Source organism: Channa argus, chromosome 14 (assembly GCF_033026475.1).
Source record: "Channa argus isolate prfri chromosome 14, Channa argus male v1.0, whole genome shotgun sequence".
Lineage (NCBI taxonomy): Eukaryota > Metazoa > Chordata > Actinopteri > Anabantiformes > Channidae > Channa > Channa argus.
Genome location: NC_090210.1, coordinates 14,060,934 through 14,085,873, shown reverse-complemented (window position 1 = coordinate 14,085,873; position 24,940 = coordinate 14,060,934). Strand labels below are relative to the sequence as shown.

Genomic DNA, 24,940 nt, shown 5'->3' with positions numbered 1-24,940 from the left:
AGGTCCCAATGATGGAACTACCAACCATGAAAGTTCTGAGATCATGAAATAATCAAGAAGGAAGCCAATCACTGAGCAGTCTCCATGTGTATAACTCTTTGATTTGATATTGTTCTACACAGTGAGAATTTCTAAGAAGTTAAATAACCGATTCTAAGAAACATTGCATCCACACTGACTGTGCACATCATAATGAACAACAACAGTGTTTCTGCCTGGGGTCGAACCAGGGACCTTTTGCGTGTAAAGCAAACGTGATGACCACTACACTACAGAAACTGGCCACAAAAGCTTGGACTTTTACAGAGTAGCATCTAACCACAAAGTGGCGCATGGTCATGCAAGGTTAACTCTAAGGGGCTTTCGAAACCCAGGAACAACAGACCCTAAAACTTCTTGAAAGGCTGTTTCAAGAACACATTTTAGGTCCCAGTGCTGGAACTACCAACCATAAAAGTTCTGAGATCATGAAATAATCAAGAAGAAAGCCAATCACAGAGCACTCTCCATGTGCGTAACTCTTTGATTTGAAATTGTCCTGCACAGTGTGGGTTTCAAGGAACTAAACAGAATTTTAGAAATATTGCATCCAGACTGACTGTGCACGTCAAAATGAACGACAACAGTGTTTCTGCCTGGGGTCGAACCAGGGACCTTTTGCGTGTAAAGCAAACATGATGACCACTACACTACAGAAACTGGCCACAAAAGCTTTAACTTTTACAGAGTAGCATCTAACCACAAAGTGGCGCATGGTCATGCAAGGTTAACTCTAAGGGGCTTTCGAACCCAAGGAACTATAGAACCCAAAAGTTCTTGAAATGCTGTTTCAACTCTAAGGGGCTTTCAAAACCCAGGAACAACAGACCCCAAAACTTCTTGAAAGGCTGTTTCAAGAACACAGTTTAGGTCCCAATGATGGAACTACCAACCATGAAAGTTCTGAGATCATGAAATAATCAAGAAGGAAGCCAATCACTGAGCAGTCTCCATGTGTATAACTCTTTGATTTGATATTCTTCTACACAGTGAGAATTTCTAAGGACTGAAATCACCGATTCTAAGAAACATTGCATCCACACTGACTGTGCACATCATAATGAACAACAACAGTGTTTCTGCCTGGGGTCGAACCAGGGACCTTTTGCGTGTAAAGCAAACGTGATGACCACTACACCACATAAACTGGCCACAAAAGTGTTAACTTTTACAGAGTAGCATCTAACCACATACTGGCGCATGGTCATGCAAGCTTAACTCTAAGGGACTTTCGAACCACAGGAACTACAGACCCTAAAACTTCTTGAAAGGCTGTTTCACAAAAGCTTGAACTTTTACAGAGTAGCATCTAACCACAAAGTGGCGCATGGTCATACAAGCTTAACTCTAAGGGACTTTCGAACCTAAGGAACTAAAGACCCTAAAACTTCTTGAAAGGCTGTTTCAAGAACACATTTTAGGTCCCAATGATGGAACTACCAACCATGAAAGTTCTGAGATCATGAAATAATCAAGAAGAAAGCCAATCACTGAGCAGTCTCCATGTGTATAACTCTTTGATTTGATATTCTTCTACACAGTGAGAATTTCTAAGAACTGAAGTAACCGATTCTAAGAAACATTGCATCCAGACTGATTGTGCACATCATAATGAAAGACAACAGTGTTTCTGCCTGGGGTCGAACCAGGGACCTTTTGCGTGTAAAGCAAACGTGATGACCACTACACTACAGAAACTGGCCACAAAAGCTTTAACTTTTACAGAGTAACATCTAACCACAAAGTGGCGCATGGTCATGCAAGTTTAACTCTAAGGGGCTTTCGAACCCAAAGAACTATAGACCCCAAAAGTTCTTGAAATGCTGTTTCTAGGAAACAACAGACTGCACAATTCAAGAAACATTGCATCCAGACTGACTGTGCACATCACAATGAACGACAACAGTGTTTCTGCCTGGGGTCGAACCAGGGACCTATTGCATGAAAAGCAAACGTGATGACCACTACACTACACAAACTGGCCAAAAAAGCTTGGACTTTTACATAGTAGCATCTAACCACAAAGTGGCGCATGGTCATCCAAGGTTAACTCTAAGGGGCTTTTGAAACCCAGGAACAACAGACCCTAAAACTTCTTGAAAGGCTGTTTCAAGGAAACATTTTAGGTCCCAATGCAGAAACTACAAATCATGAAAGTTCTGAGATCCAATCACAGAGCACTCTCCATGTGCGTAACTCTTTGATTTGAAATTGTCCTGCACAGTGTGGGTTTCAAAGAACTAAACACAATTTTAAAAAACATTGCATCCAGGCTGACTGACTGTGCACGTCATAATGAACGACAACAGTGCTTCTGCCTGGGGTCAAACCAGGGACCTTTTGCGTGTAAAGCAAACGTGATGACCACTACACTACAGAAACTGGCCACAAAAGCTTTAACTTTTACAGAGTAGCATCTAACCACAAAGTGGCGCATGGTCATACAAGCTTAACTCTAAGGGACTTTCGAATCCAAGGAACTATAGACCCTAAAACTTCTTGAAAGGCTGTTTCAAGAACACATTTTAGGTCCCAATGATGGAACTACCAACCATGAAAGTTCTGACATCATGAAATAATCAAGAAGAAAGCCAATCACTGAGCAGTCTCCATGTGTATAACTCTTTGATTTGATATTCTTCTACACAGTGAGAATTTCTAAGAACTGAAGTAACCGATTCTAAGAAACATTGCATCCACACTGACTGTGCACGTCATATTGAAAGACGACAGTGTCTCTGCCTGGGGTCGAACCAGGGACCTTTTGCGTGTAAAGCAAACGTGATGACCACTACACTACAGAAACTGGCCACAAAAGCTTGAACTTTTACAGAGTAGCATCTAACCACAAAGTGGCGCATGGTCATGCAAGGTTAACTCTAAGGGGCTTTCGAAACCCAGGAACAACAGACCCTAAAACTTCTTGAAAGGCTGTTTTAAGAACACATTTTAGGTCCCAATGCTGGAACTACCAACCATAAAAGTTCTGAGATCATGAAATAATCAAGAAGAAAGCCAATCACTGAGCAGTCTCCATGTGTATAACTCTTTGATTTGATATTCTTCTACACAGTGAGAATTTCTAAGAACTGAAGTAACCGATTCTAAGAAACATTGCATCCAGACTGATTGTGCACATCATAATGAAAGACAACAGTGTTTCTGCCTGGGGTCGAACCAGGGACCTTTTGCATGTAAAGCAAACGTGATGACCACTACACTACAGAAACTGGCCACAAAAGCTTTAACTTTTACAGAGTAGCATCTAACCACAAAGTGGCGCATGGTCATGCAAGGTTAACTCTAAGGGGCTTTCGAACCCAAGGAACTATAGAACCCAAAAGTTCTTGAAATGCTGTTTCAACTCTAAGGGGCTTTCAAAACCCAGGAACAACAGACCCCAAAACTTCTTGAAAGGCTGTTTCAAGAACACAGATTAGGTCCCAATGATGGAACTACCAACCATGAAAGTTCTGAGATCATGAAATAATCAAGAAGGAAGCCAATCACTGAGCAGTCTCCATGTGTATAACTCTTTGATTTGATATTCTTCTACACAGTGAGAATTTCTAAGAACTGAAATAACCGATTCTAAGAAACATTGCATCCACACTGACTGTGCACATCATAATGAACAACAACAGTGTTTCTGCCTGGGGTCGAACCAGTGACCTTTTGCGTGTAAAGCAAACGTGATGACCACTACACCACATAAACTGGCCACAAAAGTGTTAACTTTTACAGGGTAGCATCTAACCACATACTAGCGCATGGTCATGCAAGCTTAACTCTAAGGGACTTTCGAACCACAGGAACTACAGACCCTAAAACTTCTTGAAAGGCTGTTTCACAAAAGCTTGAACTTTTACAGAGTAGCATCTAACCACAAAGTGGCGCATGGTCATGCAAGGTTAACTCTAAGGGGCTTTTGAAACCCAGGAACAACAGACCCTAAAACTTCTTGAAAGGCTGTTTCAAGAACACATTTTAGGTCCCAATGCTGGAACTACCAACCATGAAAGTTCTGAGATTATGAAATAATCAAGAAGAAAGCCAATCACTGAGCAGCTTCCATGTGTATAACTCTTTGATTTGAGATTATTCTACACAGTGAGAATTTCTAAGAACTGAAGTAACCGATTCTAAGTAACTTTGCATCCGGTCTGATTCTGCACATCATAATGAAAGACAACAGTGCTTCTGCCTGGGGTCGAACCAGGGACCTTTTGCGTGTAAAGCAAACGTGATGACCACTACACTACAGAAACTGGCCACAAAAGCTTTAACTTTTACAGAGTAGCATCTAACCACAAAGTGGCGCATGGTCATACAAGCTTAACTCTAAGGGGCTTTCGAACCCAAGGAACTATAGACCCTAAAACTTCTTGAAAGGCTGTTTCAAGAACACATTTTAGGTCCCAATGATGGAACTACCAACCATGAAAGTTCTAAGATCATGAAATAATCAAGAAGAAAGCCAATCACTGAGCAGTCTCCATGTGTATAACTCTTTGATTTGATATTCTTCTACACAGTGAGAATTTCTAAGAACTGAAGTAACCGATTCTAAGAAACATTGCATCCAGACTGATTGTGCACATCACAATGAACGACAACAGTGTTTCTGCCTGGGGTCGAACCAGGGACCTATTGCATGAAAAGCAAACATGATGACCACTACACTACACAAACTGGCCAAAAAAGCTTGGACTTTTACATAGTAGCATCTAACCACAAAGTGGCGCATGGTCATCCAAGGTTAACTCTAAGGGGCTTTTGAAACCCAGGAACAACAGACCCTAAAACTTCTTGAAAGGCTGTTTCAAGGAAACATTTTAGGTCCCAATGCAGAAACTACAAATCATGAAAGTTCTGAGATCCAATCACAGAGCACTCTCCATGTGCGTAACTCTTTGATTTGAAATTGTCCTGCACAGTGTGGGTTTCAAAGAACTAAACACAATTTTAAAAAACATTGCATCCAGGCTGACTGACTGTGCACGTCATAATGAAAGACAACAGTGCTTCTGCCTGGGGTCAAACCCAGGACCTTTCGCATGTAAAGCAAACATGATGACCACTACACTACAGAAACTGGCCACAAAAGCTTTAACTTTTACAGAGTAGCATCTAACCACAAAGTGGCGCATGGTCATGCAAGCTTAACTCTAAGGGGCTTTCGAACCCAAGGAACTATAGACCCCAAAAGTTCTTGAAAGGCTGTTTCAAGGAAACATTTTAGGTCCCAATGCAGAAACTACAAATCATGAAAGTTCTGAGATCCAATCACAGAGCACTCTCCATGTGCGTAACTCTTTGTTTTGAAATTGTCCTGCACAGTGTGGGTTTCAAAGAACTAAACCCAGTTTTGGAAACATTGCATCCAGACTGACTGTGCACGTCATAATGAACGACAACAGTGTTTTTGCCTGGGGTTGAACCAGGGACCTTTTGCGCATAAAGCAAATGTGATGACCACTACACTACAGAAACTGGCCACAAAAGCATTAACTTTTACAGAGTAGCATCTAACCACAAAGTGGTGCATGGTCATGCAAGGTTAACTCTAAGGGGCTTTCGAAACCCAGGAACAACAGACCCTAAAACTTCTTGAAAGGCTGTTTCAAGAACACATTTTAGGTCCCAATGCTGGAACTACCAACCATGAAAGTTCTGAGATCATGAAATAATCAAGAAAAAGCCAATCACTGAGCAGTCTCCATGTGTATAACTCTTTGATTTGAGATTCTTCTACACAGTGAGAATTTCTAAGAACTGAAGTAACCGATTCTAAGAAACATTGCATCCAGACTGATTGTGCACATCATAATGAAAGACAACAGTGCTTCTGCCTGGGGTTAAACCCGGGACCTTTTGCGTGTAAAGCAAACGTGATGACCACTACACTACAGAAACTGGCCACAAAAGAATTAACTTTTACAGAGTAGCATTTAACTACAAAGTGGCGCATGGAGAGGCAAGTTTAACTCTATGGGGCTTTTGAACCCCAGGAACTACAGACCCTAAAACTTCTTGAAAGGCTGTTTCAAGGAAACATTTTAGGTCCCAATGCAGAAACTACAAATCATGAAAGTTCTGAGATCCAATCACAGAGCAGTCTCCATGTGCGTAACTCTTTGATTTGAAATTGTCCTGCAGAGTGTGGGTTTCAAAGAACTAAACACAATTTTAGAAACATTGCAACCAGACTGACTGTGCACGTCATAATGAACGACAACAGTGTTTCTGTCTGGGGTCAAACCAGGGACCCTTTGCGTGTAAAGCAAACGTGATGACCACTACACTACAGAAACTGGCCACAAAAGCTTTAACTTTTACAGAATAGCATCTAACCACAAAGTGGCGCATGGTCATGCAAGCTTAACTCTAAGGGGCTTTCGAACCCAAGGAACTATAGACCCTAAAACTTCTTGAAAGGCTGTTTCAAGAACACACTTTAGGTCCCAATTCTGGAACTACCAACCATGAAAGTTCTGAGATCATGAAATAATCAAGAAGAAAGCCAATCACTGAGCAGTCTCCATGTGTATAACTCTTTGATTTGAGATTCTTCTACACAGTGAGAATTTCTAAGAACTGAAGTAACCAATTCTAAGAAACATTGCATCCAGACTGACTGTGCACATCATAATGAACGACAACAGTGTTTTTGCCTGAGGTTGAACCAGGGACCTATTGCATGTAAAGCAAACGTGATGACCACTACACTACATAAACTGGCCACAAAAGTGTTAACTTTTACAGGGTAGCATCTAACCACATACTGGCGCATGGTCATGCAAGGTTAACTCTAAGGGGCTTTTGAAACCCAGGAACAACAGACCCTAAAACTTCTTGAAAGGCTGTTTCAAGAACACATTTTAGGTCCCAATGCTGCAACAACCAACCATGAAAGTTCTGAGATCATGAAATAATCAAGAAGAAAGCCAATCATTGAGAAGTCTCCATGTGTATAACTCTTTGATTTAAGATTCTTCTACACAGTGAGAATTTCTAAGAACTGAAGTAACCGATTCTAAGTAACATTGCTTCCAGACTGACTGTGCACGTCATAATGAACGACAATAGTGCTTCTGCCTGGGGTTGAACCAGGGACCTTTTGCGTTTAAAGCAAACATGATGACCACTACACTACAGAAACTGGCCACAAAAGTTTTAACTTTTACAGAGTAGCATCTAACCACAAAGTGGCGCATGGTCATGCAAGGTTAACTCTAAGGGGCTTTCGAACCCAAGGAACTATAGAACCCAAAAGTTCTTGAAATGCTGTTTCAGCTCCAAGGGGCTTTCAAAACCCAGGAACAACAGACCCCAAAACTTCTTGAAAGGCTGTTTCAAGAACACATTTTAGGTCCCAATGATGGAACTACCAACCATGAAAGTTCTGAGATCATGAAATAATCAAGAAGAAAGCCAATCACTGAGCAGTCTCCATGTGTATAACTCTTTGATTTGATATTCTTCTACACAGTGAGAATTTCTAAGAACTGAAGTAACCGATTCTAAGAAACGTTGCATCCACACTGACTGTGCACATCATAATGCACGACAACAGTGTTTCTGCCTGGGGTCGAACCAGGGACCTTTTGCGTGTAAAGCAAACGGAATGACCACTACACTACAGAAACTGGCCACAAAAGCTTTAACTTTTACAGAGTAGCATTTAACCACAAAGTGGCGCATGGTCATGCAAGGTTAACTCTAAGGGGCTTTCGAAACCCAGGAACAACAGACCCTAAAACTTCTTGAAAGGCTGTTTCAAGAACACATTTTAGGTCCCAATGCTGGAACTACCAACCATGAAAGTTCTGAGATCATGAAATAATCAAGAAGAAAGCCAATCACTGAGCAGTCTCCATGTGTATAACTCTTTGATTGAAGATTCTTCTACACAGTGAGAATTTTAAGAACTGAAGTTACCGATTCTAAGAAACATTGCATCCAGACTGACTGTGCACATCATAATGAAAGACAACAGTGTTTCTGCCTGGGGTCGAACCAGGGACCTTTTGCGTGTAAAGCAAACGTGATGACCACTACACTACAGAAACTGGCCACAAAAGCTTTAACTTTTACAGAGTAACATCTAACCACAAAGTGGCGCATGGTCATGCAAGTTTAACTCTAAGGGGCTTTCGAACCCAAAGAACTATAGACCCCAAAAGTTCTTGAAATGCTGTTTCTAGGAAACAACAGACTGCACAATTCAAGAAACATTGCATCCAGACTGACTGTGCACATCACAATGAACGACAACAGTGTTTCTGCCTGGGGTCGAACCAGGGACCTATTGCATGAAAAGCAAACGTGATGACCACTACACTACACAAACTGGCCAAAAAAGCTTGGACTTTTACATAGTAGCATCTAACCACAAAGTGGCGCATGGTCATCCAAGGTTAACTCTAAGGGGCTTTTGAAACCCAGGAACAACAGACCCTAAAACTTCTTGAAAGGCTGTTTCAAGGAAACATTTTAGGTCCCAATGCAGAAACTACAAATCATGAAAGTTCTGAGATCCAATCACAGAGCACTCTCCATGTGCGTAACTCTTTGATTTGAAATTGTCCTGCACAGTGTGGGTTTCAAAGAACTAAACACAATTTTAAAAAACATTGCATCCAGGCTGACTGACTGTGCACGTCATAATGAACGACAACAGTGCTTCTGCCTGGGGTCAAACCAGGGACCTTTTGCGTGTAAAGCAAACGTGATGACCACTACACTACAGAAACTGGCCACAAAAGCTTTAACTTTTACAGAGTAGCATCTAACCACAAAGTGGCGCATGGTCATACAAGCTTAACTCTAAGGGACTTTCGAATCCAAGGAACTATAGACCCTAAAACTTCTTGAAAGGCTGTTTCAAGAACACATTTTAGGTCCCAATGATGGAACTACCAACCATGAAAGTTCTGACATCATGAAATAATCAAGAAGAAAGCCAATCACTGAGCAGTCTCCATGTGTATAACTCTTTGATTTGATATTCTTCTACACAGTGAGAATTTCTAAGAACTGAAGTAACCGATTCTAAGAAACATTGCATCCACACTGACTGTGCACGTCATATTGAAAGACGACAGTGTCTCTGCCTGGGGTCGAACCAGGGACCTTTTGCGTGTAAAGCAAACGTGATGACCACTACACTACAGAAACTGGCCACAAAAGCTTGAACTTTTACAGAGTAGCATCTAACCACAAAGTGGCGCATGGTCATGCAAGGTTAACTCTAAGGGGCTTTCGAACCCAAGGAACTATAGACCCCAAAAGTTCTTGAAATGCTGTTTCAAGGAAACATTTTAGGTCCCAATGCAGAAACTACAAATCATGAAAGTCCTGAGATCCAATCACAGAGCACTCTCCATGTGCGTAACTCTTTGTTTTGAAATTGTCCTGCACAGTGTGGGTTTCAAAAAACTAAACACAATTTTAGAAACATTGCATCCAGACTGACTGTGCACGTCATAATGAACGACAACAGTGTTTCTGCCTGGGGTCAAACCCGGGACCTTTTGCGTGTAAAGCAAACGTGATGACCACTACACTACAGAAACTGGCCACAAAAGCTTTAACTTTTACAGAGTAGCATCTAACCACAAAGTGGCGCATGGTCATACAAGCTTAACTCTAAGGGGCTTTCGAACCCAAGGAACTATAGACCCCAAAAGTTCTTGAAATGCTGTTTCAAGGAAACATTTTAGGTCCCAATGCAGAAACTACAAATCATGAAAGTCCTGAGATCCAATCACAGAGCACTCTCCATGTGCGTAACTCTTTGTTTTGAAATTGTCCTGCACAGTGTGGGTTTCAAAAAACTAAACACAATTTTAGAAACATTGCATCCAGACTGACTGTGCACGTCATAATGAACGACAACAGTGTTTCTGCCTGGGGTCAAACCCGGGACCTTTTGCGTGTAAAGCAAACGTGATGACCACTACACTACAGAAACTGGCCACAAAAGCTTTAACTTTTACAGAGTAGCATCTAACCACAAAGTGGCGCATGGTCATACAAGCTTAACTCTAAGGGACTTTCGAACCCAAGGAACTATAGACCCTAAAACTTCTTGAAAGGCTGTTTCAAGAACACATTTTAGGTCCCAATGATGGAACTACCAACCATGAAAGTTCTGAGATCATGAAATAATCAAGAAGAAAGCCAATCACTGAGCAGTGTCCATGTGTATAACTCTTTGATTTGATATTCTTCTACACAGTGAGAATTTCTAAGATCTGAAGTAACCAATTCTAAGAAACATTGCATCCAGACTGATTGTGCACATCATAATGAAAGACAACAGTGTTTCTGCCTGGGGTCAAACCAGGGACCTTTTGCATGTAAAGCAAACGTGATGACCACTACACTACAGAAACTGGCCACAAAAGCTTTAACTTTTACAGAGTAGCATCTAACCACAAAGTGGCGCATGGTCATGCAAGGTTAACTCTAAGGGGCGTTCGAACCCAAGGAACTATAGAACCCAAAAGTTCTTGAAATGCTGTTTCAACTCTAAGGGGCTTTCAAAACCCAGGAACAACAGACCCCAAAACTTCTTGAAAGGCTGTTTCAAGAACACATTTTAGGTCCCAATGATGGAACTACCAACCATGAAAGTTCTGAGATCATGAAATAATCAAGACGAAAGCCAATCACTGAGCAGTCTCCATGTGTATAACTCTTTGATTTGATATTCTTCTACACAGTGAGAATTTCAAAGAATTGAAATAACCGATTTTAGGAAACATTGCATCCACACTGACTGTGCACATCATAATGAACGACAACCGTGTTTCTGCCTGGGGTCGAACCAGGGACCTATTGCATGAAAAGCAAACGTGATGACCACTACACTACACAAACCGGCCACAAAAGCTTGGACTTTTACAGAGTAGCATCTAACCACAAAGTGGCGCATGGTCATCCAAGGTTAACTCTAAGGGGCTTTTGAAACCCAGGAACAACAGACCCTAAAACTTCTTGAAAGGCTGTTTCAAGGAAACATTTTAGGTCCCAATGCAGAAACTACAAATCATGAAAGTTCTGAGATCCAATCACAGAGCACTCTCCATGTGCGTAACTCTTTGATTTGAAATTGTGCTGCACAGTGTGGGTTTCAAAGAACTAAACACAATTTAAAAAAACATTGCATCCAGGCTGACTGACTGCACGTCATAATGAACAACAACAGTGTTTCTGACTGGGGTCGAACCAGGGACCTTTTGCGTGTAAAGCAAACGTAATGACCACTACACTACAGAAACTGGCCACAAAAGCTTGGACTTTTACAGAGTAGCATCTAACCACAAAGTGGCGCATGGTCATGCAAGGTTAACTCTAAGGGGCTTTCGAAACCCAGGAACAACAGACCCTAAAACTTCTTGAAAGGCTGTTTTAAGAACACATTTTAGGTCCCAATGCTGGAACTACCAACCATAAAAGTTCTGAGATCATGAAATAATCAAGAAGAAAGCCAATCACAGAGCACTCTCCATGTGCGTAACTCTTTGATTTGAAATTGTCCTGCACAGTGTGGGTTTCAAGGAACTAAACAGAATTTTAGAAATATTGCATCCAGACTGACTGTGCACGTCATAATGAACGACAACAGTGTTTCTGCCTGGGGTCGAACCAGGGACCTTTTGCGTGTAAAGCAAACATGATGACCACTACACTACAGAAACTGGCCACAAAAGCTTTAACTTTTACAGAGTAGCATCTAACCACAAAGTGGCGCATGGTCATGCAAGGTTAACTCTAAGGGGCTTTCGAACCCAAGGAACTATAGAACCCAAAAGTTCTTGAAATGCTGTTTCAACTCTAAGGGGCTTTCAAAACCCAGGAACAACAGACCCCAAAACTTCTTGAAAGGCTGTTTCAAGAACACATTTTAGGTCCCAAGGCTGGAACTACCAACCATGAAAGTTCTGAGATCATGAAATAATCAAGAAGAAAGCCAATCACTGAGCAGTCTCCATGTGTATAACTCTTTGATTTGAGATTCTTCTACACAGTAAGAATTTCTAAGAACTGAAGTAACCGATTCTAAGAAACGTTGCATCCAGACTGATTGTGCACATCATAATGAAAGACAACAGTGCTTCTGCCTGGGGTCAAACCCAGGACCTTTCGCGTGTAAAGCAAACATGATGACCACTACACTACAGAAACTGGCCACAAAAGCTTTAACTTTTACAGAGTAGCATCTAACCACAAAGTGGCGCATGGTCATGCAAGCTTAACTCTAAGGGGCTTTCGAACCCAAGGAACTATAGACCCCAAAAGTTCTTGAAAGGCTGTTTCAAGGAAACATTTTAGGTCCCAATGCAGAAACTACAAATCATGAAAGTTCTGAGATCCAATCACAGAGCACTCTCCATTTTCGTAACTCTTTGATTTGAAATTGTCCTGCACAGTGTGGGTTTCAAAGAACTAAACCCAGTTTTGGAAACATTGCATCCAGACTGACTGTGCACGTCATAATGAACGACAACAGTGTTTTTGCCTGGGGTTGAACCAGGGACCTTTTGCGCATAAAGCAAATGTGATGACCACTACACTACAGAAACTGGCCACAAAAGCATTAACTTTTACAGAGTAGCATCTAACCACAAAGTGGTGCATGGTCATGCAAGGTTAACTCTAAGGGGCTTTCGAAACCCAGGAACAACAGACCCTAAAACTTCTTGAAAGGCTGTTTCAAGAACACATTTTAGGTCCCAATGCTGGAACTACCAACCATGAAAGTTCTGAGATCATGAAATAATCAAGAAAAAGCCAATCACTGAGCAGTCTCCATGTGTATAACTCTTTGATTTGAGATTCTTCTACACAGTGAGAATTTCTAAGAACTGAAGTAACCGATTCTAAGAAACATTGCATCCAGACTGATTGTGCACGTCATAATGAACGACAACAGTGTTTCTGTCTGGGGTCAAACCAGGGACCCTTTGCGTGTAAAGCAAACGTGATGACCACTACACTACAGAAACTGGCCACAAAAGCTTTAACTTTTACAGAATAGCATCTAACCACAAAGTGGCGCATGGTCATGCAAGCTTAACTCTAAGGGGCTTTCGAACCCAAGGAACTATAGACCCTAAAAATTCTTGAAAGGCTGTTTCAAGAACACACTTTAGGTCCCAATTCTGGAACTACCAACCATGAAAGTTCTGAGATCATGAAATAATCAAGAAGAAAGCCAATCACTGAGCAGTCTCCATGTGTATAACTCTTTGATTTGAGATTCTTCTACACAGTGAGAATTTCTAAGAACTGAAGTAACCAATTCTAAGAAACATTGCATCCAGACTGACTGTGCACATCATAATGAACGACAACAGTGTTTTTGCCTGAGGTTGAACCAGGGACCTTTTGCGTGTAAAGCAAACATGATGACCACTACACTACAGAAACTGGCCACAAAAGTTTTAACTTTTACAGAGTAGCATCTAACCACAAAGTGGCGCATGGTCATGCAAGGTTAACTCTAAGGGGCTTTCGAACCCAAGGAACTATAGAACCCAAAAGTTCTTGAAATGCTGTTTCAGCTCCAAGGGGCTTTCAAAACCCAGGAACAACAGACCCCAAAACTTCTTGAAAGGCTGTTTCAAGAACACATTTTAGGTCCCAATGATGGAACTACCAACCATGAAAGTTCTGAGATCATGAAATAATCAAGAAGAAAGCCAATCACTGAGCAGTCTCCATGTGTATAACTCTTTGATTTGATATTCTTCTACACAGTGAGAATTTCTAAGAACTGAAGTAACCGATTCTAAGAAAAGTTGCATCCACACTGACTGTGCACATCATAATGCACGACAACAGTGTTTCTGCCTGGGGTCGAACCAGGGACTTTTTGCGTGTAAAGCAAACGGAATGACCACTACACTACAGAAACTGGCCACAAAAGCTTTAACTTTTACAGAGTAGCATCTAACCACAAAGTGGCGCATGGTCATGCAAGGTTAACTCTAAGGGGCTTTCGAAACCCAGGAACAACAGACCCTAAAACTTCTTGAAAGGCTGTTTCAAGAACACATTTTAGGTCCCAATGCTGGAACTACCAACCATGAAAGTTCTGAGATCATGAAATAATCAAGAAGAAAGCCAATCACTGAGCAGTCTCCATGTGTATAACTCTTTGATTGAAGATTCTTCTACACAGTGAGAATTTTAAGAACTGAAGTAACCGATTCTAAGAAACATTGCATCCAGACTGACTGTGCACATCATAATGAACGACAACAGTGCTTCTGCCTGGGGTCTAACCAGGGACCTTTTGCGTGTAAAGCAAACGTGATGACCACTACACTACAGAAACTGGCCACAAAAGCTTTAACTTTTACAGAGTAGCATCTAACCACAAAGTGGCGCATGGTCATACAAGCTTAACTCTAAGGGACTTTCGAACCCAAGGAACTATAGACCCTAAAACTTCTTGAAAGGCTGTTTCAAGAACACATTTTAGGTCCCAATGATGGAACTACCAACCATGAAAGTTCTGAGATCATGAAATAATCAAGAAGAAAGCCAATCACTGAGCAGTCTCCATGTGTATAACTCTTTGATTTAAGATTCTTCTACACAGTGAGAATTTCTAAGAACTGAAGTAACCGATTCTAAGAAACATTGCATCCAGACTGACTGTGCACGTCATAATGAACGACAACAGTGTTTCTGCCTGGGGTCGAACCAGGGACCTTTTGCGTGTAAAGCAAACGTGATGACCACTACACTACAGAAACTGGTCACGAAAGCTTTAACTTTTACAGAGTAGCATGAAACCACAAAGTGGCGCATGGTCATGCAAGCTTAACTCTAAGGGGCTTTCGAACCCCAGGAACTACAGACCCTAAAACTTCTTGAAAGGCTGTTTCAAGGAAACATTTTAGGTCCCAATGCAGAAACTACAAATCATGAAAGTTCTGAGCTCCAATCACAGAGCACTCTCCATGTGCGTAACTCTTTGATTTGAAATTGTCCTGCACAGTGTGGGTTTCAAAGAACTAAACACAATTTTAAAAAACATTGCATCCAGACTGACTGTGCACGTCATAAGGAATGACAACAGTGTTTCTGCCTGGGGTAGAACCAGGGCCTTTTGCATGTAAAGCAAACTTGATGACCACTACACTACAGAAACTGGCCACAAAAGCTTGAACTTTTACAGAGTAGCATCTAACCACAAAGTGGCGCATGGTCATGCAAGCTTAACTCTAAGGGGCTTTCGACCCCAAGGAACTATAGACCCTAAAACTTCTTGAAAGGCTGTTTCAAGAACACATTTTAGGTCCCAATGCTGGAACTACCAACCATAAAAGTTCTGAGATCATGAAATAATCAAGAAGAAAGCCAATCACAGAGCACTCTCCATGTGCGTAACTCTTTGATTTGAAATTGTCCTGCACAGTGTGGGTTTCAAGGAACTAAACACAATTTTAGAAACATTGCATCCAGACTGACTGTGCACGTCATAATGAACGACAACAGTGTTTCTGCCTGGGGTCGAACCAGGGACCTTTTGCGTGTAAAGCAAACGTGATGACCACTACACTACAGAAACTGGCCACAAAAGCATTAACTTTTACAGAGTAGCATCTAACCAAAAAGTGGCGCATGGTCATGCAAGCTTAACTCTAAGGGGCTTTCGAACCCAAGGAACTATAGACCCCAAAACTTCTTGAAATTCTGTTTCAAGGAAACATTTTAGGTCCCAATGCAGAAACTACAAATCATGAAAGTTCTGAGATCCAATCACAGAGCACTCTCCATTTTCGTACCTCTTTGATTTGAAATTGTCCTGCACAGTGTGGGTTTCAAAGAACTAAACCCAGTTTTGGAAACATTGCATCCAGACTGACTGTGCACGTCATAATGAACGACAACAGTGTTTTTGCCTGGGGTTGAACCAGGGACCTTTTGCGCATAAAGCAAATGTGATGACCACTACACTACAGAAACTGGCCACAAAAGCATTAACTTTTACAGAGTAGCATCTAACCACAAAGTGGTGCATGGTCATGCAAGGTTAACTCTAAGGGGCTTTCGAAACCCAGGAACAACAGACCCTAAAACTTCTTGAAAGGCTGTTTCAAGAACACATTTTAGGTCCCAATGCTGGAACTACCAACCATGAAAGTTCTGAGATCATGAAATAATCAAGAAAAAGCCAATCACTGAGCAGTCTCCATGTGTATAACTCTTTGATTTGATATTCTTCTACACAGTGAGAATTTCTAAGAACTGAAGTAACCAATTCTAAGAAACATTGTATCCACACTGACTGTGCACATCATAATGCACGTCAACAGTGTTTCTGCCTGGGGTCAAACCAGGGACCTTTTGCGTGTAAAGCAAACGTGATGACCACTACACTACAGAAACTGGCCACAAAAGCATTAACTTTTACAGAGTAGCATTTAACCACAAAGTGGCGCATGGAGAGGCAAGTTTAACTCTATGGGGCTTTTGAACCCCAGGAACTACAGACCCTAAAACTTCTTGAAAGGCTGTTTCAAGGAAACATTTTAGGTCCCAATGCAGAAACTACAAATCATGAAAGTTCTGAGATCCAATCACAGAGCAGTCTCCATGTGCGTAACTCTTTGATTTGAAATTGTCCTGCACAGTGTGGGTTTCAAAGAACTAAACACAATTTTAAAAAACATTGCAACCAGACTGACTGTGCACGTCATAATGAACAACAACAGTGTTTCTGTCTGGGGTCAAACCAGGGACCCTTTGCGTGTAAAGCAAACGTGATGACTATTACACTACAGAAACTGGCCACAAACCCTTTAACTTTTACAGAGTAGCATCTAACCACAAAGTGGCGCATGGTCATGCAAGCTTAACTCTAAGGGGTTTTCGAACCGAAGGAACTATAGACCCCAAAAGTTCTTGAAATGCTGTTTCAACTCTAAGAGGCTTTCAAAACCCAGGAACAACAGACCCCAAAACTTCTTGAAAGGCTGTTTCAAGAACACATTTTAGGTCCCAATGCTGGAACTACCAACCATGAAAGTTCTGAGATCATGAAATAATGAAGAAGAAAGCCAATCACTGAGCAGTCTCCATGTGTATCAGTCTTTGATTTGAGATTCTTCTACACAGTGAGAATTTCTAAGAACTGAAGTAACCGATTCTAAGGAACATTGCATCCAGTCTGATTGTGCACATCATAATGAAAGACAACTGTGCTTCTGCCTGGGGTCGAACCAGGGACCTTTTGCGTGTAAAGCAAACGTGATGACCACTACACTACAGAAACTGGCCACAAAAGTGTTAACTTTTACAGGGTAGCATCTAACCACATACTGGCGCATGGTCATGCAAGGTTAACTCTAAGGGGCTTTTGAAACCCAGGAACAACAGACCCTAAAACTTCTTGAAAGGCTGTTTCAAGGAAACATTTTAGGTCCCAATGCAGAAACTACAAATCATGAAAGTTCTGAGATCCAATCACAGAGCACTCTCCATGTGCGTAACTCTTTGATTTGAAATTGTCCTGCACAGTGTGGGTTTCAAAGAACTAAACACAATTTAAAAAAACATTGCATCCAGGCTGACTCACTGTGCACGTCATAATGAACAACAACAGTGTTTCTGACTGGGGTCGAACCAGGGACCTTTTGCATGTAAAGCAAACATGATGACCACTACACTACAGAAACTGGCCACAAAAGCTTTAACTTTTACAGAGTAGCATCTAACCACAAAGTGGCGCATGGTCATACAAGCTTAACTCTAAGGGACTTTCGAACCCAAGGAACTATAGACCCTAAAACTTCTTGAAAGGCTGTTTCAAGAACACATTTTAGGTCCCAATGATGGAACTACCAACCATGAAAGTTCTGAGATCATGAAATAATCAAGAAGAAAGCCAATCACTGAGCAGTCTCCATGTGTATAACTCTTTGATTTGAGATTCTTCTACACAGTGAGAATTTCTAAGAACTGAAGTAACCGATTCCAAGTAACATTGCTTCCAGACTGACTGTGCACGTCATAATGAACGACAATAGTGCTTCTGCCTGGGGTTGGACCAGGAACCTTTTGCGCATAAAGCAAATGTGATGACCACTAAACTACAGAAACTGGCCACAAAAGCATTAACTTTTACAGAGTAGCATCTAACCACAAAGTGGCGCATGGTCATGCAAGGTTAACTCTAAGGGGCTTTCGAACCCAAGGAACTATAGAACCCAAAAGTTCTTGAAATGCTGTTTCAACTCTAAGGGGCTTTCAAAACCCAGGAACAACAGACCCCAAAACTTCTTGAAAGGCTGTTTCAAGAAGACATTTTAGGTCCCAAGGCTGGAACTACCAACCATGAAAGTTCTGAGATCATGAAATAATCAAGACGAAAGCCAATCACTGAGCAGTCTCCATGTGTATAACTCTTTGATTTAAGATTCTTCTACACAGTGAGAATTTCTAAGAACTGAAGTAACCGATTCTAAGTAACATTGCTTCCAGACTGATTGTGCACATCATAATGAAAGACAACAGTGCTTCTGCCTGGGGTCGAACCAGGAAGTTTTTGCATGTAAAGCAAACGTGATGACCACTACACTACAGAAACTGGCCACAAAAGCTTTAACTTTTACAGAGTAGCATCTAACCACAAAGTGGCGCATGGTCATGCAAGCTTAACTCTAAGGGGCTTTCGAACCCCAGGAACTACAGACCCTAAAACTTCTTGAAAGGCTGTTTCAAGGAAACATTTTAGGTCCCAATGCAGAAACTACAAATCATGAAAGTTCTGAGATCCAATCACAGAGCACTCTCCATTTTCGTAACTCTTTGATTTGAAATTGTCCTGCACAGTGTGGGTTTCAAAGAACTAAACCCAGTTTTGGAAACATTGCATCCGGTCTGATTCTGCACATCATAATGAAAGACAACTGTGCTTCTGCCTGGGGTCGAACCAGGAACCTTTTGCATGTAAAGCAAACATGATGACCACTACACTACAGAAACTGGCCACAAAAGATTTAACTTTTACAGAGTAGCATCTAACCACAAAGTGGCGCATGGTCATGCAAGCTTAACTCTAAGGGGCTTTCGAACCCAAGGAACTATAGACCCCAAAAGTTCTTGAAATGCTGTTTCAACTCTAAGAGGCTTTCAAAACCCAGGAACAACAGACCCCACAACTTCTTGAAAGGCTGTTTCAAGAACACATTTTAGGTCCCAATGCTGGAACTACCAACCATGAAAGTTCTGAGATCATGAAATAATCAAGAAGAAAGCCAATCACTGAGCAGTCTCCATGTGTATAACTCTTTGATTTGAGATTCTTCTACACAGTGAGAATTTCTAAGAACTGAAGTAACCGATTCTAAGAAACATTGCATCCGGTCTGATTCTGCACATCATAATGAAAGACAACTGTGCTTCTGCCTGGGGTCGAACCAGGAACCTTTTGCATGTAAAGCAAACGTGATGACCACTACACTACAGAAACTGGCCACAAAAGATTTAACTTTTACAGAGTAGCATCTAACCACAAAGTGGCGCATGGTCATGCAAGCTTAACTCTAAGGGGCTTTCGAACCCAAGGAACTATAGACCCCAAAAGTTCTTGAAATGCTGTTTCAACTCTAAGGGGCTTTCAAAACCCAGGAACAACAGACCCAAAAACTTCTTGAAAGGCTGTTTCAAGAACACACTTTAGGTCCCAATTCTGGAACTACCAACCATGAAAGTTCTGAGTTCATGAAATAATCAAGAAGAAAGCCAATCACTGAGCAGTCTCCATGTGTATAACTCTTTGATTTGAGATTCTTCTACACAGTGAGAATTTCTAAGAACTGAAGTAACCAATTCTAAGAAACATTGCATCCAGACTGACTGTGCACATCATAATGAACGACAACAGTGTTTCTGCCTGAGGTTGAACCAGGGACCTATTGCATGTAAAGCAAACGTGATGACCACTACACCACATAAACTGGCCACAAAAGTGTTAACTTTTACAGGGTAGCATCTAACCACATACTGGCGCATGGTCATGCAAGGTTAACTCTAAGGGGCTTTTGAAACCCAGGAACAACAGACCCTAAAACTTCTTGAAAGGCTGTTTCACAAAAGCTTGAACTTTTACAGAGTAGCATCTAACCACAAAGTGGCGCATGGTCATGCAAGATTAACTCTAAGGGGCTTTCGAAACCCAGGAACAACAGACCCTAAAACTTCTTGAAAGGCTGTTTCAAAAACACATTTTAGGTCCCAATGCTGGAACTACCAACCATAAAAGTTCTGAGATCATGAAATAATCAAGAAGAAAGCCAATCACTGAGCAGTCTCCATGTGTATAACTCTTTGATTTGAGATTCTTCTACACAGTGAGAATTTCTAAGAACTGAAGTAACCGATTCCAAGTAACATTGCTTCCAGACTGACTGTGCACGTCATAATGAACGACAATAGTGCTTCTGCCTGGGGTTGGACCAGGAACCTTTTGCGCATAAAGCAAATGTGATGACCACTAAACTACAGAAACTGGCCACAAAAGCATTAACTTTTACAGAGTAGCATCTAACCACAAAGTGGCGCATGGTCATGCAAGGTTAACTCTAAGGGGCTTTCGAACCCAAGGAACTATAGAACCCAAAAGTTCTTGAAATGCTGTTTCAACTCTAAGGGGCTTTCAAAACCCAGGAACAACAGACCCCAAAACTTCTTGAAAGGCTGTTTCAAGAAGACATTTTAGGTCCCAAGGCTGGAACTACCAACCATGAAAGTTCTGAGATCATGAAATAATCAAGACGAAAGCCAATCACTGAGCAGTCTCCATGTGTATAACTCTTTGATTTAAGATTCTTCTACACAGTGAGAATTTCTAAGAACTGAAGTAACCGATTCTAAGTAACATTGCTTCCAGACTGATTGTGCACATCATAATGAAAGACAACAGTGCTTCTGCCTGGGGTCGAACCAGGAAGTTTTTGCATGTAAAGCAAACGTGATGACCACTACACTACAGAAACTGGCCACAAAAGCTTTAACTTTTACAGAGTAGCATCTAACCACAAAGTGGCGCATGGTCATGCAAGCTTAACTCTAAGGGGCTTTCGAACCCCAGGAACTACAGACCCTAAAACTTCTTGAAAGGCTGTTTCAAGGAAACATTTTAGGTCCCAATGCAGAAACTACAAATCATGAAAGTTCTGAGATCCAATCACAGAGCACTCTCCATTTTCGTAACTCTTTGATTTGAAATTGTCCTGCACAGTGTGGGTTTCAAAGAACTAAACCCAGTTTTGGAAACATTGCATCCGGTCTGATTCTGCACATCATAATGAAAGACAACTGTGCTTCTGCCTGGGGTCGAACCAGGAACCTTTTGCATGTAAAGCAAACATGATGACCACTACACTACAGAAACTGGCCACAAAAGATTTAACTTTTACAGAGTAGCATCTAACCACAAAGTGGCGCATGGTCATGCAAGCTTAACTCTAAGGGGCTTTCGAACCCAAGGAACTATAGACCCCAAAAGTTCTTGAAATGCTGTTTCAACTCTAAGAGGCTTTCAAAACCCAGGAACAACAGACCCCACAACTTCTTGAAAGGCTGTTTCAAGAACACATTTTAGGTCCCAATGCTGGAACTACCAACCATGAAAGTTCTGAGATCATGAAATAATCAAGAAGAAAGCCAATCACTGAGCAGTCTCCATGTGTATAACTCTTTGATTTGAGATTCTTCTACACAGTGAGAATTTCTAAGAACTGAAGTAACCGATTCTAAGAAACATTGCATCCGGTCTGATTCTGCACATCATAATGAAAGACAACTGTGCTTCTGCCTGGGGTCGAACCAGGAACCTTTTGCATGTAAAGCAAACGTGATGACCACTACACTACAGAAACTGGCCACAAAAGATTTAACTTTTACAGAGTAGCATCTAACCACAAAGTGGCGCATGGTCATGCAAGCTTAACTCTAAGGGGCTTTCGAACCCAAGGAACTATAGACCCCAAAAGTTCTTGAAATGCTGTTTCAACTCTAAGGGGCTTTCAAAACCCAGGAACAACAGACCCAAAAACTTCTTGAAAGGCTGTTTCAAGAACACACTTTAGGTCCCAATTCTGGAACTACCAACCATGAAAGTTCTGAGTTCATGAAATAATCAAGAAGAAAGCCAATCACTGAGCAGTCTCCATGTGTATAACTCTTTGATTTGAGATTCTTCTACACAGTGAGAATTTCTAAGAACTGAAGTAACCAATTCTAAGAAACATTGCATCCAGACTGACTGTGCACATCATAATGAACGACAACAGTGTTTCTGCCTGAGGTTGAACCAGGGACCTATTGCATGTAAAGCAAACGTGATGACCACTACACCACATAAACTGGCCACAAAAGTGTTAACTTTTACAGGGTAGCATCTAACCACATACTGGCGCATGGTCATGCAAGGTTAACTCTAAGGGGCTTTCGAACCCAAGGAACTACAGACCCTAAAACTTCTTGAAAGGCTGTTTCAAGGAAACATTTTAGGTCCCAATGCAGAAACTACAAATCATGAAAGTTCTGAGATCCAATCACAGAGCACTCTCCATTTTCGTAACTCTTTGATTTGAAATTGTCCTGCACAGTGTGGGTTTCAAAGAACTAAACCCAGTTTTGGAAACATTGCATCCGGTCTGATTCTGCACATCATAATGAAAGACAACTGTGCTTCTGCCTGGGGTTGAACCAGGAACCTTTTGCATGTAAAGCAAACGTGATGACCACTACACTACAGAAACTGGCCACAAAAGATTTAACTTTTACAGAGTAGCATCTAACCACAAAGTGGCGCATGGTCATGCAAGCTTAACTCTAAGGGGCTTTTGAAACCCAGGAACAACAGACCCTAAAACTTCTTGAAAGGCTGTTTCACAAAAGCTTGAACTTTTACAGAGTAGCATCTAACCACAAAGTGGCGCATGGTCATGCAAGATTAACTCTAAGGGGCTTTCGAAACCCAGGAACAACAGACCCTAAAACTTCTTGAAAGGCTGTTTCAAAAACACATTTTAGGTCCCAATGCTGGAACTACCAACCATAAAAGTTCTGAGATCATGAAATAATCAAGAAGAAAGCCAATCACAGAGCACTCTCCATGTGCGTAACTCTTTGATTTGAAATTGTCCTGCACAGTGTGGGTTTCAAGGAACTAAACACAATTTTAGAAACTTTGCATCCAGACTGACTGTGCACGTCATAATGAACGACAACAGTGTTTCTGCCTGGGGTCGAACCAGGGACCTTTTGCGTGTAAAGCAAACGTGATGACCACTACACTACAGAAACTGGCCACAAAAGCTTTAACTTTTACAGAGTAGCATCTAACCACAAAGTGGCGCATGGTCATGCAAGCTTAACTCTAAGGGGCTTTCGAACCCAAGGAACTATAGACCCCAAAAGTTCTTGAAATGCTGTTTCAACTCTAAGGGGCTTTCAAAACCCAGGAACAACAGACCCCAAAACTTCTTGAAAGGCTGTTTGAAGAACACATTTCAGGTCCCAATTCTGGAACTACCAACCATGAAAGTTCTGAGATCATGAAATAATCAAGAAGAAAGCCAATCACTGAGCAGTCTCCATGTGTATAACTTTTTGATTTGAGATTCTTCTACACAGTGACAATTTCTACGAACTGAAGTAACCGATTCTAAGAAACATTGCATCCAGACTGATTGTGCACATCATAATGAACGACAACAGTGTTTCTGCCTGGGGTAGAACCAGGGACCTATTGCATGTAAAGCAAACGTGATGACCACTACACTACAGAAACTGGCCACAAAAGATTTAACTTTTACAGAGTAGCATCTAACCACAAAGTGGCGCATGGTCATGCAAGCTTAACTCTAAGGGGCTTTCGAACCCAAGGAACTATAGACCCCAAAAGTTCTTGAAATGCTGTTTCAACTCTAAGGGGCTTTCAAAACCCAGGAACAACAGACCCAAAAACTTCTTGAAAGGCTGTTTCAAGAACACACTTTAGGTCCCAATTCTGGAACTACCAACCATGAAAGTTCTGAGTTCATGAAATAATCAAGAAGAAAGCCAATCACTGAGCAGTCTCCATGTGTATAACTCTTTGATTTGAGATTCTTCTACACAGTGAGAATTTCTAAGAACTGAAGTAACCAATTCTAAGAAACATTGCATCCAGACTGACTGTGCACATCATAATGAACGACAACAGTGTTTCTGCCTGAGGTTGAACCAGGGACCTATTGCATGTAAAGCAAACGTGATGACCACTACACCACATAAACTGGCCACAAAAGTGTTAACTTTTACAGGGTAGCATCTAACCACATACTGGCGCATGGTCATGCAAGGTTAACTCTAAGGGGCTTTTGAAACCCAGGAACAACAGACCCTAAAACTTCTTGAAAGGCTGTTTCACAAAAGCTTGAACTTTTACAGAGTAGCATCTAACCACAAAGTGGCGCATGGTCATGCAAGATTAACTCTAAGGGGCTTTCGAAACCCAGGAACAACAGACCCTAAAACTTCTTGAAAGGCTGTTTCAAGAACACATTTTAGGTCCCAATGCTGGAACTACCAACCATAAAAGTTCTGAGATCATGAAATAATCAAGAAGAAAGCCAATCACAGAGCACTCTCCATGTGCGTAACTCTTTGATTTGAAATTGTCCTGCACAGTGTGGGTTTCAAGGAACTAAACACAATTTTAGAAACTTTGCATCCAGACTGACTGTGCACGTCATAATGAACGACAACAGTGTTTCTGCCTGGGGTCGAACCAGGGACCTTTTGCGTGTAAAGCAAACGTGATGACCACTACACTACAGAAACTGGCCACAAAAGCTTTAACTTTTACAGAGTAGCATCTAAC

The 24,940-nt window shown here is 41.4% G+C and overlaps 48 non-coding genes across 48 annotated transcripts; all 48 read right to left on the bottom strand.

Annotated features, from left to right (window-relative positions):
- Positions 1 to 206: 206 nt before the first annotated feature.
- trnav-uac (transfer RNA valine (anticodon UAC)) lies at positions 207 to 279 on the bottom strand. Its single transcript has one exon. It is a non-coding gene; the product is annotated as a tRNA-Val (tRNA).
- Positions 280 to 626: 347 nt separating this feature from the next.
- Positions 627 to 699, bottom strand: trnav-uac (transfer RNA valine (anticodon UAC)). Its single transcript has one exon. It is a non-coding gene; the product is annotated as a tRNA-Val (tRNA).
- Positions 700 to 1,113: 414 nt separating this feature from the next.
- trnav-uac (transfer RNA valine (anticodon UAC)) lies at positions 1,114 to 1,186 on the bottom strand. Its single transcript has one exon. It is a non-coding gene; the product is annotated as a tRNA-Val (tRNA).
- Positions 1,187 to 1,664: 478 nt separating this feature from the next.
- Positions 1,665 to 1,737, bottom strand: trnav-uac (transfer RNA valine (anticodon UAC)). The gene has a single exon. It is a non-coding gene; the product is annotated as a tRNA-Val (tRNA).
- Positions 1,738 to 1,945: 208 nt separating this feature from the next.
- On the bottom strand, positions 1,946 to 2,018 carry trnae-uuc (transfer RNA glutamic acid (anticodon UUC)). The gene has a single exon. It is a non-coding gene; the product is annotated as a tRNA-Glu (tRNA).
- A 330-nt stretch (positions 2,019 to 2,348) lies between these two features.
- On the bottom strand, positions 2,349 to 2,421 carry trnav-uac (transfer RNA valine (anticodon UAC)). The gene has a single exon. It is a non-coding gene; the product is annotated as a tRNA-Val (tRNA).
- Positions 2,422 to 2,772: 351 nt separating this feature from the next.
- trnav-uac (transfer RNA valine (anticodon UAC)) lies at positions 2,773 to 2,845 on the bottom strand. The gene has a single exon. It is a non-coding gene; the product is annotated as a tRNA-Val (tRNA).
- Positions 2,846 to 3,196: 351 nt separating this feature from the next.
- Positions 3,197 to 3,269, bottom strand: trnav-uac (transfer RNA valine (anticodon UAC)). Its single transcript has one exon. It is a non-coding gene; the product is annotated as a tRNA-Val (tRNA).
- Positions 3,270 to 3,683: 414 nt separating this feature from the next.
- trnav-uac (transfer RNA valine (anticodon UAC)) lies at positions 3,684 to 3,756 on the bottom strand. The gene has a single exon. It is a non-coding gene; the product is annotated as a tRNA-Val (tRNA).
- Positions 3,757 to 4,234: 478 nt separating this feature from the next.
- trnav-uac (transfer RNA valine (anticodon UAC)) lies at positions 4,235 to 4,307 on the bottom strand. The gene has a single exon. It is a non-coding gene; the product is annotated as a tRNA-Val (tRNA).
- A 351-nt stretch (positions 4,308 to 4,658) lies between these two features.
- Positions 4,659 to 4,731, bottom strand: trnae-uuc (transfer RNA glutamic acid (anticodon UUC)). Its single transcript has one exon. It is a non-coding gene; the product is annotated as a tRNA-Glu (tRNA).
- A 728-nt stretch (positions 4,732 to 5,459) lies between these two features.
- trnai-uau (transfer RNA isoleucine (anticodon UAU)) lies at positions 5,460 to 5,532 on the bottom strand. Its single transcript has one exon. It is a non-coding gene; the product is annotated as a tRNA-Ile (tRNA).
- A 350-nt stretch (positions 5,533 to 5,882) lies between these two features.
- Positions 5,883 to 5,955, bottom strand: trnav-uac (transfer RNA valine (anticodon UAC)). The gene has a single exon. It is a non-coding gene; the product is annotated as a tRNA-Val (tRNA).
- A 325-nt stretch (positions 5,956 to 6,280) lies between these two features.
- Positions 6,281 to 6,353, bottom strand: trnav-uac (transfer RNA valine (anticodon UAC)). Its single transcript has one exon. It is a non-coding gene; the product is annotated as a tRNA-Val (tRNA).
- A 775-nt stretch (positions 6,354 to 7,128) lies between these two features.
- trnal-uaa (transfer RNA leucine (anticodon UAA)) lies at positions 7,129 to 7,201 on the bottom strand. Its single transcript has one exon. It is a non-coding gene; the product is annotated as a tRNA-Leu (tRNA).
- A 414-nt stretch (positions 7,202 to 7,615) lies between these two features.
- On the bottom strand, positions 7,616 to 7,688 carry trnav-uac (transfer RNA valine (anticodon UAC)). Its single transcript has one exon. It is a non-coding gene; the product is annotated as a tRNA-Val (tRNA).
- A 350-nt stretch (positions 7,689 to 8,038) lies between these two features.
- On the bottom strand, positions 8,039 to 8,111 carry trnav-uac (transfer RNA valine (anticodon UAC)). Its single transcript has one exon. It is a non-coding gene; the product is annotated as a tRNA-Val (tRNA).
- A 208-nt stretch (positions 8,112 to 8,319) lies between these two features.
- trnae-uuc (transfer RNA glutamic acid (anticodon UUC)) lies at positions 8,320 to 8,392 on the bottom strand. The gene has a single exon. It is a non-coding gene; the product is annotated as a tRNA-Glu (tRNA).
- Positions 8,393 to 8,722: 330 nt separating this feature from the next.
- trnav-uac (transfer RNA valine (anticodon UAC)) lies at positions 8,723 to 8,795 on the bottom strand. The gene has a single exon. It is a non-coding gene; the product is annotated as a tRNA-Val (tRNA).
- A 351-nt stretch (positions 8,796 to 9,146) lies between these two features.
- trnav-uac (transfer RNA valine (anticodon UAC)) lies at positions 9,147 to 9,219 on the bottom strand. Its single transcript has one exon. It is a non-coding gene; the product is annotated as a tRNA-Val (tRNA).
- A 325-nt stretch (positions 9,220 to 9,544) lies between these two features.
- Positions 9,545 to 9,617, bottom strand: trnav-uac (transfer RNA valine (anticodon UAC)). The gene has a single exon. It is a non-coding gene; the product is annotated as a tRNA-Val (tRNA).
- A 325-nt stretch (positions 9,618 to 9,942) lies between these two features.
- On the bottom strand, positions 9,943 to 10,015 carry trnav-uac (transfer RNA valine (anticodon UAC)). The gene has a single exon. It is a non-coding gene; the product is annotated as a tRNA-Val (tRNA).
- Positions 10,016 to 10,366: 351 nt separating this feature from the next.
- trnav-uac (transfer RNA valine (anticodon UAC)) lies at positions 10,367 to 10,439 on the bottom strand. Its single transcript has one exon. It is a non-coding gene; the product is annotated as a tRNA-Val (tRNA).
- A 414-nt stretch (positions 10,440 to 10,853) lies between these two features.
- On the bottom strand, positions 10,854 to 10,926 carry trnae-uuc (transfer RNA glutamic acid (anticodon UUC)). The gene has a single exon. It is a non-coding gene; the product is annotated as a tRNA-Glu (tRNA).
- A 328-nt stretch (positions 10,927 to 11,254) lies between these two features.
- On the bottom strand, positions 11,255 to 11,327 carry trnav-uac (transfer RNA valine (anticodon UAC)). Its single transcript has one exon. It is a non-coding gene; the product is annotated as a tRNA-Val (tRNA).
- A 347-nt stretch (positions 11,328 to 11,674) lies between these two features.
- Positions 11,675 to 11,747, bottom strand: trnav-uac (transfer RNA valine (anticodon UAC)). The gene has a single exon. It is a non-coding gene; the product is annotated as a tRNA-Val (tRNA).
- Positions 11,748 to 12,559: 812 nt separating this feature from the next.
- Positions 12,560 to 12,632, bottom strand: trnai-uau (transfer RNA isoleucine (anticodon UAU)). Its single transcript has one exon. It is a non-coding gene; the product is annotated as a tRNA-Ile (tRNA).
- A 350-nt stretch (positions 12,633 to 12,982) lies between these two features.
- On the bottom strand, positions 12,983 to 13,055 carry trnav-uac (transfer RNA valine (anticodon UAC)). The gene has a single exon. It is a non-coding gene; the product is annotated as a tRNA-Val (tRNA).
- A 351-nt stretch (positions 13,056 to 13,406) lies between these two features.
- On the bottom strand, positions 13,407 to 13,479 carry trnav-uac (transfer RNA valine (anticodon UAC)). The gene has a single exon. It is a non-coding gene; the product is annotated as a tRNA-Val (tRNA).
- Positions 13,480 to 13,893: 414 nt separating this feature from the next.
- On the bottom strand, positions 13,894 to 13,966 carry trnav-uac (transfer RNA valine (anticodon UAC)). The gene has a single exon. It is a non-coding gene; the product is annotated as a tRNA-Val (tRNA).
- A 350-nt stretch (positions 13,967 to 14,316) lies between these two features.
- On the bottom strand, positions 14,317 to 14,389 carry trnav-uac (transfer RNA valine (anticodon UAC)). Its single transcript has one exon. It is a non-coding gene; the product is annotated as a tRNA-Val (tRNA).
- A 351-nt stretch (positions 14,390 to 14,740) lies between these two features.
- Positions 14,741 to 14,813, bottom strand: trnav-uac (transfer RNA valine (anticodon UAC)). The gene has a single exon. It is a non-coding gene; the product is annotated as a tRNA-Val (tRNA).
- Positions 14,814 to 15,139: 326 nt separating this feature from the next.
- trnav-uac (transfer RNA valine (anticodon UAC)) lies at positions 15,140 to 15,211 on the bottom strand. Its single transcript has one exon. It is a non-coding gene; the product is annotated as a tRNA-Val (tRNA).
- Positions 15,212 to 15,558: 347 nt separating this feature from the next.
- On the bottom strand, positions 15,559 to 15,631 carry trnav-uac (transfer RNA valine (anticodon UAC)). Its single transcript has one exon. It is a non-coding gene; the product is annotated as a tRNA-Val (tRNA).
- A 325-nt stretch (positions 15,632 to 15,956) lies between these two features.
- Positions 15,957 to 16,029, bottom strand: trnai-uau (transfer RNA isoleucine (anticodon UAU)). The gene has a single exon. It is a non-coding gene; the product is annotated as a tRNA-Ile (tRNA).
- Positions 16,030 to 16,379: 350 nt separating this feature from the next.
- trnav-uac (transfer RNA valine (anticodon UAC)) lies at positions 16,380 to 16,452 on the bottom strand. The gene has a single exon. It is a non-coding gene; the product is annotated as a tRNA-Val (tRNA).
- Positions 16,453 to 17,265: 813 nt separating this feature from the next.
- trnav-uac (transfer RNA valine (anticodon UAC)) lies at positions 17,266 to 17,338 on the bottom strand. The gene has a single exon. It is a non-coding gene; the product is annotated as a tRNA-Val (tRNA).
- A 330-nt stretch (positions 17,339 to 17,668) lies between these two features.
- Positions 17,669 to 17,741, bottom strand: trnav-uac (transfer RNA valine (anticodon UAC)). The gene has a single exon. It is a non-coding gene; the product is annotated as a tRNA-Val (tRNA).
- An 838-nt stretch (positions 17,742 to 18,579) lies between these two features.
- On the bottom strand, positions 18,580 to 18,652 carry trnav-uac (transfer RNA valine (anticodon UAC)). Its single transcript has one exon. It is a non-coding gene; the product is annotated as a tRNA-Val (tRNA).
- Positions 18,653 to 18,977: 325 nt separating this feature from the next.
- Positions 18,978 to 19,050, bottom strand: trnav-uac (transfer RNA valine (anticodon UAC)). Its single transcript has one exon. It is a non-coding gene; the product is annotated as a tRNA-Val (tRNA).
- Positions 19,051 to 19,464: 414 nt separating this feature from the next.
- trnav-uac (transfer RNA valine (anticodon UAC)) lies at positions 19,465 to 19,537 on the bottom strand. Its single transcript has one exon. It is a non-coding gene; the product is annotated as a tRNA-Val (tRNA).
- A 1,452-nt stretch (positions 19,538 to 20,989) lies between these two features.
- On the bottom strand, positions 20,990 to 21,062 carry trnav-uac (transfer RNA valine (anticodon UAC)). The gene has a single exon. It is a non-coding gene; the product is annotated as a tRNA-Val (tRNA).
- A 325-nt stretch (positions 21,063 to 21,387) lies between these two features.
- On the bottom strand, positions 21,388 to 21,460 carry trnav-uac (transfer RNA valine (anticodon UAC)). The gene has a single exon. It is a non-coding gene; the product is annotated as a tRNA-Val (tRNA).
- Positions 21,461 to 21,874: 414 nt separating this feature from the next.
- trnav-uac (transfer RNA valine (anticodon UAC)) lies at positions 21,875 to 21,947 on the bottom strand. The gene has a single exon. It is a non-coding gene; the product is annotated as a tRNA-Val (tRNA).
- An 812-nt stretch (positions 21,948 to 22,759) lies between these two features.
- trnav-uac (transfer RNA valine (anticodon UAC)) lies at positions 22,760 to 22,832 on the bottom strand. The gene has a single exon. It is a non-coding gene; the product is annotated as a tRNA-Val (tRNA).
- Positions 22,833 to 23,306: 474 nt separating this feature from the next.
- trnav-uac (transfer RNA valine (anticodon UAC)) lies at positions 23,307 to 23,379 on the bottom strand. Its single transcript has one exon. It is a non-coding gene; the product is annotated as a tRNA-Val (tRNA).
- Positions 23,380 to 23,793: 414 nt separating this feature from the next.
- Positions 23,794 to 23,866, bottom strand: trnav-uac (transfer RNA valine (anticodon UAC)). The gene has a single exon. It is a non-coding gene; the product is annotated as a tRNA-Val (tRNA).
- A 961-nt stretch (positions 23,867 to 24,827) lies between these two features.
- trnav-uac (transfer RNA valine (anticodon UAC)) lies at positions 24,828 to 24,900 on the bottom strand. The gene has a single exon. It is a non-coding gene; the product is annotated as a tRNA-Val (tRNA).
- Between the last annotated feature and the right edge of the window lie 40 nt (positions 24,901 to 24,940).